Source organism: Accipiter gentilis, chromosome 19 (genome assembly GCF_929443795.1).
Source record: "Accipiter gentilis chromosome 19, bAccGen1.1, whole genome shotgun sequence".
NCBI classification, from domain to species: domain Eukaryota; kingdom Metazoa; phylum Chordata; class Aves; order Accipitriformes; family Accipitridae; genus Astur; species Astur gentilis.
Window position 1 is genome coordinate 18537051 of NC_064898.1, and position 15351 is coordinate 18552401.

Here is a 15351-nt window from a genome sequence, read left to right on the forward strand (position 1 = left end):
TAACTATTTCTCTTTCTCTTTGTGGGTTTCTTTGCGGGAACTCAAAATCCTTGATCCTAACCAGATTCAAATCAAGCACTTTCAGATGCAATTTATATTTTGAATTTGGAAGTCTTAGAAGGAACTATGGTAAAGCCAAAAGGGGAAAGGACATGTGGTAAGCAAGAACCCTTTTATTCAAAAAACTCCTGAATCTTCATAAGTTTTAATAAGAAGTGAGGCAATTAGTGACTTTTGAGTGGGGAGATTGGTAAAACTAACCTAGCAGGCAGACTTGTTTTCTGGGAATGTTCACTTTCCTCCAAATACGTGCTGATTCATACATGTGAGCTCTTCCTAACAAGCTGAAGATAAACCTCTGCTAAAAAATGAGTTAAGACTTTGGTTTTTGCATGTCTTTCAAATGTAACTACATGGAGCAGCCTTCAATGGCCAGTGCCTCTGAGCTAGCAGACCACTTTCTGTTGCTGTGCATGAACATAGAAACTGCCAAACCAGTTCAGTGCAATAGAAAGTCTTCCTAGTATACTCATCCTGACAGTAGCCAGTGTTAGGTGCTTAGAGAAGCAGAATAAGAAACAAGATCAATGTTGCATAAATTTTCCTATCTTTTGGCATTAATTATTTTAAGGACTTCCTGAACTGAGAAGTTTCATGTGGTCCATTCTGTTAAATAAGAGCTATTCTCCATCACAATGAGGAATCCTGTTTTGAATCCATTGGCTTTTCTGAACTGTGTTAATGACTTTCACAGTTTGATACTTCTAGGACAAAAAATGTGTTTCCATTTGTTCGCCTTTTCTAGCCTTCTGCCTGATTATCTGATGTAGTGACTGCTGTTTCTTCATTCTTCATTACGTTCTAGCACTATGTCATATGACACAGATGTTGTCTCTTATCCAGATTTATACATTGTTTATAGAAGTAATTTCCAGAGTTCTCTAGTCCCACAAAACCAGGGAAACCTAGAGCTGTTCAAAATTTAATTTTCAATTCTGCTGAAAATGTTAGTTGTGATTCAAGAAAGACAAAGTGATGTCTCTGTAGTTTTTGACTGGGAAGGCTGTTGTCATATTCACCTCTCCTTTGAGGAAGAAAGCAAAATTTGCCTGAATCTGCCAAAACCAGCAAAGGAAGTAAAGCAGAGCTGCTGCAAAGGCAGCGTGGCTCCCCAAGTGCCCCAGCCCTGCAGCCCAGATGGAGGGAAATTTATCAAATTTCACCTTCTGCCAGAAACTCAGTTTCTGCTGGAAATGGAAACTGACAAGAGCTTTTCAGCTGGTGGTTGGCAGCTGACAGCTTCTTCTGAAACAGGTTTTCCCTTTCCCCTGGAAATACCTTCACAAGGTATCTCTCACTTGTGAATTTTCCTCACAATATGGAACTTTTTCCTTTTCCTTTTCCTTTCCCTTTCCCTTTCCCTTTCCCTTTCTCTTCTTTTTTTCCCCTCAGTGACTCGCTATCTTTCTTGTCTCCCAGCTGTAAGCTCAGGTAAAGCCTGAATGGAGACACCTAAGTGCAGAATTTCTATCAATTTTATTTTAGGCCATCACTTGTCAAGCTCAGTTTTAAAGTGCCAAGTGATGGGGATTTATTTAATGACATTTCTTTTCCCAGAGTGTCTTTGGTGATTTTCTTTCAAGCTCACTTTCATCCTTCCCTGCTAATTAAGACCTTTTGAGAGGAATATAAAAATTAAACTTCCACTGATACCTCATTCTTTGTGAACCTCTCTGCCAAGGCTCACTGCCTTTACATAAAATGTGATTCTCCTCTGAAATTGAGTGTACAAATTAATATATGAGATTCATTTTTATTTCCTTTCTTGCTCTACTTCTAGATGTCTAGCTACCTTCAAACAGTACCAGTCTGTCAGAATAGACTCAATGACAAATTCTTGGAGTTGAGTAACTTTATAAATTCTCCCCATAAAAATTCACAACTCTCATTATACCACCTAATTACCCAAGTCTTGCTGTGTATTTTTTTATCATGATCTAATGTCTTACATAACTTAGTGAGCTAATTTTTCTGGTTGATATTTATCTCAAAGATTGTAGAATTTGGAGACTGCATCCCTCATTTATTGTTAGGAGAAAAAAGAGGGAGGAAAAAAAGGCCAAAAAGCACAGTTACTTTTAGGTACACCTATGCAAAGCCACTGAGCCTGGTTCTCCGTCAATCCCAATCTTTCTTCCGTTGGATTAAGTGGATTTGGTGCAGAGGTGAAGGCTGCACTAGGTGAGTTAAATCATTGAAGGGATGCCATAGCTGCTGTTCTAGTGTGAGTTAAGGAGAGGTCAAGTCTAGGTGCGGGTCTAAGGAAGAGCACAAAAGGATTATTTCCCATGCAGTACTTGCCTCCAGGCATTCAGCAGACTTTCTTGTTCTTCCTGAGGAGGATAGTGAAGCTAGGAGCTTTTATGTCAGACGAGAGCCCAGGTAGGGGTTGCACATGTTTTGTCCCTTTTTACAACACCAGACTAACACCAAGGGACCTGTAATAGATATTCAAAGAGGGTTTATAATGTTCAAATTAAAACCTAAGCAACACCCTTGTAAAAAGGGTTATGGCCTTTCAAGCTGAAGGGTTGAAGGGGGCAATCATCTATTTGCTGGCTTCTGAAGTCAGTGGAAAAGTGTCAATGTCCTTGCAGAGGGTAAGAGGTCACCGTATTCACACAGTTCCGCTTGCTAAAGACTTTTGTTCTCTAATGTGTCGGTATTGCAAACAAAATCTCAGGAATACAGTCTAATTTCTAGATCAAAGAAGTGTGCAAAAGTTTACATTCAGATCTTCAGAGTTTTAGGTGTACAATATGTCAATATTTTGCTGAATTCTTCAGGACATTTTCACTGGCAATAAGTTCTTCCAGTGTTATTTTCTTAATGATAACAGGTGTTGCTCATATACTGCCTACTCAGTGAATGCTCTTCTCTCGAGATCTCCAGTTGGCCCATGCACTTATCAGTCGGCATTTTCAATAGGAAATTATAACTTGGGGCCAAATTAACTTGCCTCCAGGAGCTGTGCTGTTATTGAATTATTAGATGTAATAGCACCATTAATGAGAGCCCTTGCTGAATGCTGTGTTGTGTGAGGTTTATGTTATGGTTTGATTTGAAAAGTAACCAAATGCTTGTGATAAGGTTGCAAGCTATACAGCATCACATGGGAAAACATTCTTGTTTGGATCTAAGTGTGGTTTTGATTATATGAATTCTGAGTTCTGGACCACTTTCCTCACCATCTGCAGCCAATCTGCATAGCCTGGGAAATTCAATCAGACATCTTGCCCATCTGTAAAACCAGAACTGCTCCATTACTGTTTCACCCTAATTAATGGGGTTTATTTCATTTGCTTCTTTGTTTACTGCTAGCCCTGCTCTCTAAATCCCATTAGGAAGAGTACAGACTAGTTTCAGCACCTGATTAAAATGCTTCTAGAAGTATTATCTAAATTATCTAAAAACTATATAATTTTCTTGATAAATTAAATGTGTCAAATTGGGTGGACATAGCAGATATGGGAATGTGTATGTTTTGTAGTTCCAGCCTTAAATAAGTAACTGTTTCCAAAATCTCTTTTTAACTTACTGCAAATTAGTATTGCATGTAGTTCTAGAAAATTAGATAATGTTGCTCAAAACAGGTACATTAAAATCAGTGTTAAAGAAGAACAGGGCAGGGGATAATAGAAGGCTAGAGAGCCGCTGTCAGATTTGAAAGGATAAAAAAAGAATATTAAGATTTGGGGCTCATGCTGCTGATTTGTATCAACTAAATATAAAAGACAAAGCTATTCAATCTGTTTGTCTGAGGTGATCCACATTTTCTAGGCTCCACATTTTATTAAGAATAGCAAAGATGTAGAAGGAGTAAGAGTGAGAAGGTGGACTTGGGACATTTCTATTACCGCACCCCAAAACTATTTTGAGACACCTGAGATTGCTCAGAGTCACCATTTGTTTTCTGAACTGCTCCACAAACAGAATCAAAACCCAGCTTCTGCTAGGCTAATAAAAACGATGTTAATCAAATAACAGAAAATGTTAAAAGAAAACCCCAAAACACGTGCTTTATCCTTTGGTTTGAATTGCAGCTATAAACTGGCAGCCAGTTACAAACAATTTCCATTTCTAACGAAAGCTCAGTTACCCCTCTTCATTGTTCCATGCTTAGACTGAAAAAATCCTGGTTGAGATCTTTTGTAGGACTACTAAATCGATAGATTTGTAAAACTAGAGGAAAATCCCTTCAGCTATTTTAGAATCATAAAATCCCATACACACATGCACACACCTTTCTATTCCTTGATGATCTTGAAAGCTTGTAGTTGAGGGGATACATTCTCTGGAGAGAGCAGGTCAGGTGTGGGCAGCTGATTTTTAAGAAGTGTTTTATGCAGGGATTTCATTATACCCGCATAAAGCCAGAGAAAATCCTTTCCTAGGTCAGGCATCTGACCTCGGGTTACAGGATGTGATTATTTTTGTGCTCTTCCAGATAAAGGCACTGCTTAAGCACCCGTAGCTTTGGAAAGGGCCCTTGGGGACCAGCAGCAGGCAAAACCTGCCCGAGACACAAGAGCAGCACCTTCTTGCTGTGACTGTGTGCTCCACCTTAGCCAGACATAGAAAATGGGGATTTTAAGTATAAGAGAGAGGCTGCAGCACATTTCCCAGCACACATGCACCTACTCTTGCTTTACAGGCTCGTTTCTTAACTAAGCCCCATATTGTGGCTTCTGCAGAGCAAAACCTTTAAAGCAAAAGATGAATGGGTCTAATACAGATTTTCAGTGGATCCAAAAAAATAAATACTGTTTTAATGAGCTCTTTTTTGGACTCTCAGCTCCTTAGGGCAGTTGTTCTCCCTTATGAATGTCTGGAAATTGCTGAGCACTTTGTGGCCACTAACTTCAACTAATGAATAAAAATGATGGTGATTATATCACAAGAACCAGAACTCTGAAAAGCTTTAATCACAACAATGTAACAGATTAATTAGAATGTCCAAAAAACAGAAACAATGCATCTGATTTTGAGATGCTTGAGTGGGAATTTTTACAAGTGTACAGAGAATTTTAATAACATGGAAAATCAATTATATTTATAAGAGGTATAATAATCATAAATACATAGTAAATGTTAATGCCAAGTCTGATATAATGCCTTGTGTCAGTAGATCTCAAAGCACTTTATAAAGGAAGTATTCATTAGCATCATAATGAAAACCAAATTAGTTTTGCTAATTTGCATTATGTGCAGGGCTGTATGATCAAGGTAGAAAAGCAGGCAGATAGTTGTGTGTGTAGGTGAGTCAGTAATTTAACTTATTTATTGGGGTATAGAAAGTGAATAATGGGAGATGAAATGTTTTGCAAGCCTAACAAAGAAAGAAAAAGATGAAAAAAAAAGAAAATGCTCTGGTTTGATCTGGATATGGTAAACTGCAGTGAATAAAAAAGGAGCAGTTGGGCTGTGCCCAGTTTTAAATTGCCTATAACATACTTCCAAAAGTTATGAGGTTATATATGATTAAGCAGTTGACTTCACACATGTGCAATGGAATATTCTGTCCTGTTTTCAGTAGTTTAATCACTTGGGGCCTGTGGAGTCCTGGTAAATACATTTGCAAGACATCACGGAAGCAGCATTGGAGAAAAACCTTGAGAATGGCAATCCAGAGGGTCTGCTTATTTTCTGTTTCCTGAAATGTACTTAGATTTTTTTCGGTTCAACCTAAGATTTCCTATGTTTATCCACAGAGCTATGGTGTATGTCTATAGAACATAGACAGAAACTTCCTCTGAAGCACCATAATCCTAGAAACAAACTCTGACACAGATACACCTTAGAGAAGTACCTTGTATTCTGGTTACATGTTTTCCAAAGGAATATTTTTATGCTGGGAAATGCTATGCTATGTCACTTCAAAAGTTTTGGGACAACTATTTATTTAGAAATAGGATTTGCCTGCTCTTCTTTTTCAAAAGCTTTTTAATTTTTTAAAGTTTTCATTTTTCTCTACCTCTTTCTGGTTTTATTATTGTACATTTAATTTGGAAACTTAAAATGTTGAAAATGAAGCAAAAAAGTTATGGATTTTGTTGAAACTATGTATTCCAGCAAGTCAAAAATAACATCTCATCTCTTAAAATTTCCTTTTGTGGAGTATTATGGAATTACCTAGTTTTTTCCTTTGTTTGCTTGTTTCTCCAGTCTGGAAGAAAATTGCACAGGAGACTTATGGAATTTTCCATGAAGTTACAGTTCCAGCTTATTAGCTCCCTGGCATAGGCATCCAAGTGAGAAATTTGTAGTGAATGTATTGAGACAATTAAGCTTCAATTTCTGATCCCTAATTGAACACATACAGAGGGATTTAATTTAAACATGAGTTCTTTCAGTGCTAGCAATTGTGTGACCTGTTGTTTGACCCATGTTTTTATTGAACAGATCTTTGCTTAGGACTTTTTTGTGGATTATTTATCTGAGCTCTTCATAACACACTTTCTGCTTGGCCTTGTTCAGTTCCCAGGTTTAAAACCATCCCCATCCTAAGCTGCGTTTTCTGTGTGACACCTGCTGTAAAGATGCCATGGAACATCTCTTTCCAAGTGCCTTTGCTTGAAGACATTGGCAGCTGTAACTCATAATCCCTTCATATAACCTGCAAAAATCACTGAAAGTGTTTTAGGGATACATAAGGACTGTGACCTGAAGGGTACATTATAAATTAATTTAATAAGTAATATTTATGGAACCTAGCTTTAGTGACAGAGTATTTTTTCCCTCAGCGGCTGTTTGTTTTACTCTCTTGTGCCATATGCTGTTATTTTCACCCATAGAAATTGTGATTAAAATGCTGTCCAAAAAGAATGATGTCCTTTCGCATAGGTTTTTGACCAGTCTCCATCTGGAGGTCTCAGGGAGACCTTCAGCATCTCCATCTGGTACAACATTGTATCTCCTTGCTGAACACAGATGGGAGGGGGAAAAGAGTTTCTACTGATCAAACTCATATGAAGGCTGACGAAACAAGAGATTCAAAAGCATTCGGATAGTAAGGAGCACTTCAAGAAAGATTAAGGAAATTCTTCAGACATTTATCACAAACTATCTCCCAGATGCTCCCTCCAATCTATCAGCATCCTCTGTTAAATCAAGCCAAATCCCTTTCATCAAAATCCTGCCTTGGCCAGCCCTTAGGAAACAAAAAAAACAAAGAAATGGGGCAAAGGCATTGAGTCAATTGATTTCCCATTGTTTAGATGCCTGAACTTTTGTGGTGCAGTTTTACCTGTGCCCCCTACCAGTGTATCAGATCATGTTTGGGCAGGCCAGGGACCATACCAGACAGATAGTTTTTCCAAGCCCATCCTGTTGTGAAGGGGAAAAAAATTCAGCTGGATGGACATCAGCTGTACTTGCCACTTGCCCTCACTGTCAGAGGTCAGGGCTTTTTTACTATAGACACAGCCAGGAAGACCACATGTGTAGTGAAGAGGTTAATTTCCAATGTAATGAGGCTTTATAGCCACCCTTTCAGGTTCTTTTTGCCTTAACTCCCCATTCTGCAGGAAGAAAAGTCTTCTGAGATTGAAAAGGTCATTTGGAGGTGGGGGGGGAACATACTGTGGGATGGAGCATGTGAGAAGAAGTGCTGTAGATAGCCTGAAGTAGATTGTTTCATTTATTCTCATTTTTCCTGGATGATTTTAAAAGATCCAGAATCGGTTCCTCCCAGGGCTTTTGGGAGCCTGAGGTAGCCTGGAGATTCTCTACTTGAAGCAGTTTTGGGTCTGCTCAGGCCAAAGCCCCTGCTGTATGCAGGCTAATGTCATACATACATCTCCTTTGTACATGCCTTCGTTGCTGCTCTCCTTAAACACGGACAGGTAATGCAACCTCAGCTGAGTGTCGTCTGTGAATGTGGCCTATTCTTAGTGGGTTTGGGGGATTCCACAGCTATCAGGAGCACCAGAGTGAACTGACATACTTAATGCCCATCTCTTTGCAAGGGACTGAATCCAGAGTGGTGCTGGGAGTCTCCTGAAAGCGAGTGAGCATGCTCTGAGAAGTCAGTGGGAGGTGAAAGACCTCAGCATCTCTAAGACTGTGCCCAGCATGGTGCAGAAAAAGCACTGTTTCCTACTAGTATGTACCTAATTGTATTGAATTGTAGTACTATTTCTACAGTGAGATAAGTTAATGAACCTCAGCTGATTATACCCTAGTTTACTTAATAGTTCACATTATTATTTAAATGTGAAGCAGTAAGTATGCCAGCCTATAATTGTTTTTACTATTTCTCTTTTTTATTATAGAGCATCTGTAGTATGTGGTTTAATTATGTTTTACTCTATACTCTATATGTAAATGAAGAGAATGGTCTCTTTTTTTGTCTTGCATGCAACAACGGTATTAGGGAAGGATTAGCAGCCGGATGGGTGAGGTCCAGGAATGGGAGATGTAGCAGGCAATCTGTGAGCAACCTTTACCAAGCCATGTGGACCGCATTTTCCAAAGCGGGAGACCAGAGATCAGTGCAATGAGCAGACCTCTGCCTTTTTTTGTGTGAGAGGCTCTTCTCTGCTGCCGATGAAAACTGAGCAGCATGGTGTGAAACAAAGATACAGCTGTGAAATGGCTACAGATTTAAAAGTTAATGGGTAGTTTTTCAGCCCTGCTGAGTGCCCAGAGCTCCTGTTCTCTTCAGGGGAGTTGAAGCTGTAGAAAATCAGGCCACTGCTTTAGTTGCCTAAATAAAGATTTAGTTTCCTGGCTGTTAGGAGCCTCAGTTCCGGCATGCCTGCAAAGAGGGTAACAGTCCTCTGGCAAAATATTGTTGCTTATAAATGTCGCCGTTGTTTCTTCACCACAAATCACATCCACCTGGAAACTATTTGAGAAGAGCAGGGAGAGCATGGAAACCTGCCTGCCATCAAAGCACGAGCCTCTGTCACTCTCTCTGGAGTGACATGCTTCGCACAAACGCCTCTGTTGGATCATTTCTGGCTCTGGAGCTCTCAGGTAGCAGCTTTTCACGTGTGTTACAGTCTGTTGTCGTTGGGCCAGTGCTGTCCTATCTCTGACTAATGAATGGTTTCAGCCAGTAGGCAAGTTTCTGAAGCTAACGGTTTTTTACCTAGCAGTGTAAGCAGAACAGAAGTGGAGGTTCATGCTCATAATCCTGTGACTGGCCTGAGGCAGAGGGGGTGCCTGGCAGCAGGAGGGGAGGAGGGTGTAGGGACATGCAGAGCAGATGGAGAATGGAGCCCCGTGGGACCACCAATGAAAAATACTCCAGGGTCTCTGTCAGTAGCTTTTCTACAGGGTTTCTGGTGAACAAATTCCTGAAATGGTCTGAGATTTTTCTGAAAGTCTTACAAAATTGCCCCATGTCTTTAAATGTGAGGGGAAATAGTCTGCATTGATTTTATTGTATTTTGTAGTTAATATACTGTATGTCACATCATTAGTGGCTGTGTTGTAATGTATACACACAAGTGGGGAAAATAAAAATAGGGAGAATATTTGGCCTTAATTAGTGATCCTTAAATGCTAGGTGCTTACATATGCAACCATACTGGAGCATTGGTGTACATGATTATTACCATTATCTAACAAAGTATATTCCATTCCTTCTCCTGGAGATGAAATCTATCTAACGAGTCTGAAATGTTATTAATATGCTCAATGTAATAAGGCAGACTGGGCTGAAAGGCAATGTGCATTTCAATTGCTTTATAGCATTCACAACGTGGGGGACCTGATGAATTTTAGACCAACTTTTTCACTACCTGACACATGAATTGCATTCCTTATCCTATTTTTAAAAAAGACATAAATGAAACCAGAAGTTGATAGGGTGCTGATTGTTTTGCCTTTCTCCTGGTCTCACCAAATACCTGTTTGGTCCTCAGTGAATATTATTGTAATTCATTGTGTGATCAGTGTCCTTTTAAGTCATCCAGTTCAAAGCTAATGGTTTATCCTATAGCAAGAGTGACAGTGCCAAAATCTGAAACACTGTTTTCATTTTATCACTATGATTCTTGTATTAGAAATGTGGCCTCTGTCTGGAACTGCCATCTCCTGCTCCTCTGCCTCAGTGACCAGTGTCATCTCATCCTTTCTGCCGCGCCAAATCTATCTGATCGCACAAACAAAGTTTCAGAGGGCACCAACAGCTATTGTCAAAAATCCAGGCTCCAATTGTCAATGGATTTGATGAAGTCTGACATGAGGGCTCACACTGTCTTACTGTCCCCATCTTGTCAGAGCGGGCAATAGACATTTTTCTCTATTTTTAAATGAGAACAGTAAATTCAACCCAAGCAGTAACTGTTGCCAACCCCACCTGATGCACAAAGCTGGTTGTTTTCAGTTAGGAGTTGTTTTGCAGGAGGAAAATGAGAACTGTAATCAAATGCTTATGGGGAGGCAGAGGACGAAGGGAGGGAAAGAGTGCTGAGGATCAAGATTAAAAGGCATTACTGTCCAGCAGAAAGAGATTGGTGTGCTACACTGGAAGCAGAAGAGAGATCTCTGCTTTGTAGGGTCACAACAAAAAATAAAGATGCATTAAATAGACTTAAGATTTTGGGTTGCCTCCATTTTTAACCTCTGCAACTGGGATAACCCCAGGAATGCAGATTTTTTTAAAACTGGTTTTGCAGGTTTGGAGGACATGTCCGTTTGGACATGTGAAAATGGAACTCTCTGAAGAGAGAGGGAGAGTTGCTCTTTGGGAAACTTGACTCACATTCTTAGAAGCTAAAGACACCTAATGAAATGTAATAAAAAAGAAAATATATTTCCACACCTATTTCTATTGCGGCACAGTTATGTAGTCTAGATATAATAGAAGTGCTTGGGAAAAGGTGCCTTTTGATTGTTACTTCAGGGGTTTAAAGTGACAAGCTATAAAGGGTGAAGACTGACTCTTTGATCTTAAAAAGCTTGAAAAGAGGGAGCTTTACTCTGTTCAGATAATTTCAGGTAATTTTAAGTAATCCGAATTGAGTCTCAGGGCTGCAGGGCTTTACATAAGTGATTCGCACTTGAAGAGGTTCTGAATAAACATGATTTCAGATTTCAGGAGCCTCTCTACAGTTTTAGACACTTTCAATAAACTTTGGTTAACCCTCTCAGGCTGAGGCAAGAGATAGCATGCCCACTGTAAAAGAGGCATCAGCCTACAGGAGAAATGATGCCAGAGGCTAGAAGGATGAAGGAAAAGGGTGTGGTTATGCTGTGTATTAGTGCTAGCCAGATCTGCAAAAGATTCTGCTCTTTCTTCTGCACCTGCGGAATGGACAAGTCAAGGAGCATTATTAAATGAGCTAGTGTCAGCAGGAAGCATGAAGTCGGGAGCTTTGGAGAGCCCTGTCCTACCGAGATTTGTGGGGATACAAAATGCCTCAATGTCCACCTTACAGAGACAGGTGTCCGTGATACTGGTGTTCAGCACTGAACGTCTTGTACATGCAGCCTGTCTGCAGCTCTGCAAGACTGGGATCAGACACGGATCCAGTGTTCAAACAACCTGATCTCTGCTGGACACAAGGCCTGTGGCTCTTGGGAGGCTTCATAAAGCAGAATCAGAGAGATAGGCAGGGACAAACTATACCTCAGTCATAAATCCGTTTACAGAGGTGGCCTTGAAAGCTTGTCAGCTGTGGAAGGCAGGCACCTGTGCTCCATCAACAGAGTCACTTCTGAACCCTCTGAAGGTAATGACTAGGCTTGGTATAAAGAGGCATTTATCAACACTTAAAGCTCCTGTTAGGCTGGACATACAAAACACAAGTGCAGGAACACTGAACCTCTTGTCTGGTGCTGAAAGACTTTGCTTTGGCTTATCTAGCTGCCGTTGTGGTCTCTAGCTCCACGTAAGGCACTAAGGGTCCTACTACAATGTGCTAGGAGAGTTAGTGTCTGTCTGGAAGACAGATATGTATATTAGCTCAAAATGGGACAGGGATTAATTCTCATCCACCTAGAAAAGAGACATCTAAGAAGAGTTTTGCTAGAGAGCTACAAAAATATGAGTGGTATGAAAAAAATAAGCAGAGCGTGTGATCATTTTCTTTTCCAATGTGAGATGTAGAGGACATCAAAGGGAAACCTGCAGACAAAAGCATCGAATGGACCTGGCTCTTCACACATGTGGAACACCTTTCCACAGGATCTCATGGGTGCTGCAAGATTTAATGAGTTCAAAATAGGATTAAACAATTAACTGAAGGCCAAGGAAACCAAAGACACAAGCTCTGGTTTTGAAAACTCGTCAAATGAAAATTGGTGGAGACTGGCAAGCTATTTTTTAGGGAGATATTGCCCTGTTTGCCTTGTTTTTAAACTATTGCTTGATCATCCATTTCTGGTTACTGTTTTAGATGGACACTAGACCAGAATGGACCTTTGCTCTCTCTTGACCATTTCTAACCCCCATGAAGAAGCAGCCCTCTCAATGGTGTCTAATACAGTATCTGAGATACTGCCTGTTGGACTGTGGGATGGCGTTAACCTTGTCAGAGGATGTGGGGAAGCTCCAGCTGACACACCACAGCTTGACCAAGCAACTGTGTCTGACGTGTTGGGTTCTGGACTGGGAGAAGGGCCATGATGATGAGATGAAAATGTGTGAAAGACCTGTCTGTGCCCAGCCAGCACTGGGCTCCTTTGGGCCACAGCACAGAATCTTGGAAGTGGCTGTAGGATACAACAGGCCGTACATCATCTCTTGTGTAAGGTTTCCACATTCATTAGTAACTTTTCATTTTTAAGAGCAGTAGCAAGTTCTAATTTCACTCTCAAATAACTTTATTTTTAGAGGATTTTATATCTTTATTTATTTATTTATCTATCTATCTATCTATCAAAGATTTTAGTCTCCTCAAGTTTTCTAGAAATGCCAAACACTTCCAAATCAGATGAAGCACACATCAGGGACTCCCAGCACAGCAGCTACTTTAATTCAGTTCTACACTTGAAGATAATTAAAATAACTGCTGGCTGGGAAGTTGAATCTGGTTTTGAGGCTTTCAAAGAAGACAAGCTTGCTTTAGTGCCCTGAGGAAGAGATTCCAAACTTTCTCTATTGAGTCCAAGGAAAAAAAAAATAAATCATTTTTCTTCAGATTGAAACTGTGCCCCTAAAACCAAGTTTGTATATATTGGTATAGATGGGGTGGATTTTTTAATATGACTCTGGTCTTTATCCACAAAAAGATTTTTGGTGTTCAAATTTTAAAGTATACAGACCAGATCTGATCTAATCTTTTCTTGGGATATTCAGAGAAGGGTTGTTTAGCAGGGGTTAGGCATGGGCATGGCTAAAGATGGAAAATACAGAGAGAAAATTTGACACTAGTATTCATCTATGCCTGTTTTCCTAGTTTGATGCAATTCAAAGTTGAAGAGGTTGATTTGAATCACCACTCATATAGACCCAGAGAAGCATTAAAGTGTTTTAAATGAAGCCAAGCATTTAGAGAATACTCAAAGTCAATTACACCATCTCAATTTGAGGGGCAGTAATTTACTAAAATAGCATTAACTCAATCTCTTGAAACTGTCTCGCCATAATCTAATGTTTCTCCTTGTTTGCAGCCTTTAAATCAAATCTAGACAGATAAAAAAGGCATTGAAGGCTCACTGAACAATATTTCTGGGTGGCTGCAAATTCTGTAGTTACTACAATATGAACCAAATGGGAAGACAGGGTGAGAAGACACCCCCTGTGAATAGGACAGGGAGCTTTCTCCCAGACATTCTTTCTGCTGAATTGTATATACTGGAAAATAGTTGGAGAAATGTGATTTATACTAGTAAATAGAATCAAGAGGAGTTTGTGAAATATGGGTGGAAATCTGAGTGGATCAGGAAACAGTAAGACCAAAGTGATTGTTTGAAGAGGAACGGTTTGGAAGCTGGGCTTCAGTCGTGTTATTCCTCCTTAATGCATGAGTCATTCCATGCACAGCTGCTTCGAAGTGAACACACAGAAGGATGAAATCGGCACATTGAAGAGAGATGGGTTTGGATCAATTAATCAAAGAGACCATGCACATGTTTTTATTTCTGAAGAAGTGAAGACAAACTAGCAGAGTGGAGGCAGACTATTGCTCAGCATGTGTATTTAGCTTTTCAGCTCATTTGTTTATGTATTTATTAAAATATTATAATCCTATACTAAGCTAATTATCAGTCTACAGCTTGATGATATTCCAGTATCATTCAGTGCATCAGAAGAAGACACATCTGTTTTCTTAAAATATTTCACACTTCATTTCTGAAGTTACCAATTTTTTAAGTATTCTCAAGGGCATTCTCAATACAGTTATATTTTTGTCTGTAATGTCAAGAAACAGGAAATTTCCTTAGGATTCAAATTATGCTTATAAGGTGATTTTTGCTCGTATTTTACTGAATGTCAAACTTTATTTATGCTATTTTTCTTGCAGAAGATTCAACAATGACTGTCATGTTAGCCATCAAATAAACCCAGGCCTTGTTAAAGGATAAAGAGTATGAAAAGTTCCTATGGCATGGAGTTTCTTTTTTCCATCTGAAATCTAGTCTGAGAGTTATTAAATCTTGGTGGGTCACTTTTATTATTATAACACACCTTAGAACTCTAGAAAGTCTAAATAATTCAGGCTGTTAATGCAGTGAGGGCAAGCCTATGTAATACAATATTTAAAACATATAAATAAAGTTGCACGTCTTCTGAGTATTAAGGTTCCATTCTTAGAAGAAAAAAGAGTCTTTGCCCTCATGCCCTAATCAAAATCCAGCTAAATTCACTGCACTAGGGCTACTTTAATTTACTGAATTTGCTGGAAATATCTTTGTTTCAGCTTTACATGTGGGATGACAGTGGTGCTGTTTCAGGTGTGCATGTGTTGTCTGTATATGCGTTATGCAATATCATTGTGCAAGATACGTATTTACTTGTGGGTAAAACTGGAAGGTAGACTGGGAATAGTTTCTTGCCTGGTTGCTAGAGGTGCACAGGCATTACAGGGCTATATTGGATTCCAGTAGTTGCATCAATTTATATTAAAGTATTTATACAAAGAGAGGACTTTCTTCACTTTAGGCACGTGCCATGCCGTGATTACTTACTCATCTTAATTCCATGAGCTGCCTTTAAATCCCTGCGGGAATCTAGGCTGTAGAGCTGATAGTCCTCTCTCTCAATCAGCTCTCTCAACATTTGCAAATTTTTTGTTTTTGCCAACTGAAGCATATTGCTGGGCTTCTGTTAGTTTGTGGTTTTCCATTCTTCGGAGGTTGGTGTCAGCGTGTCAGGACTTCTCAAGCGTCAGGAAT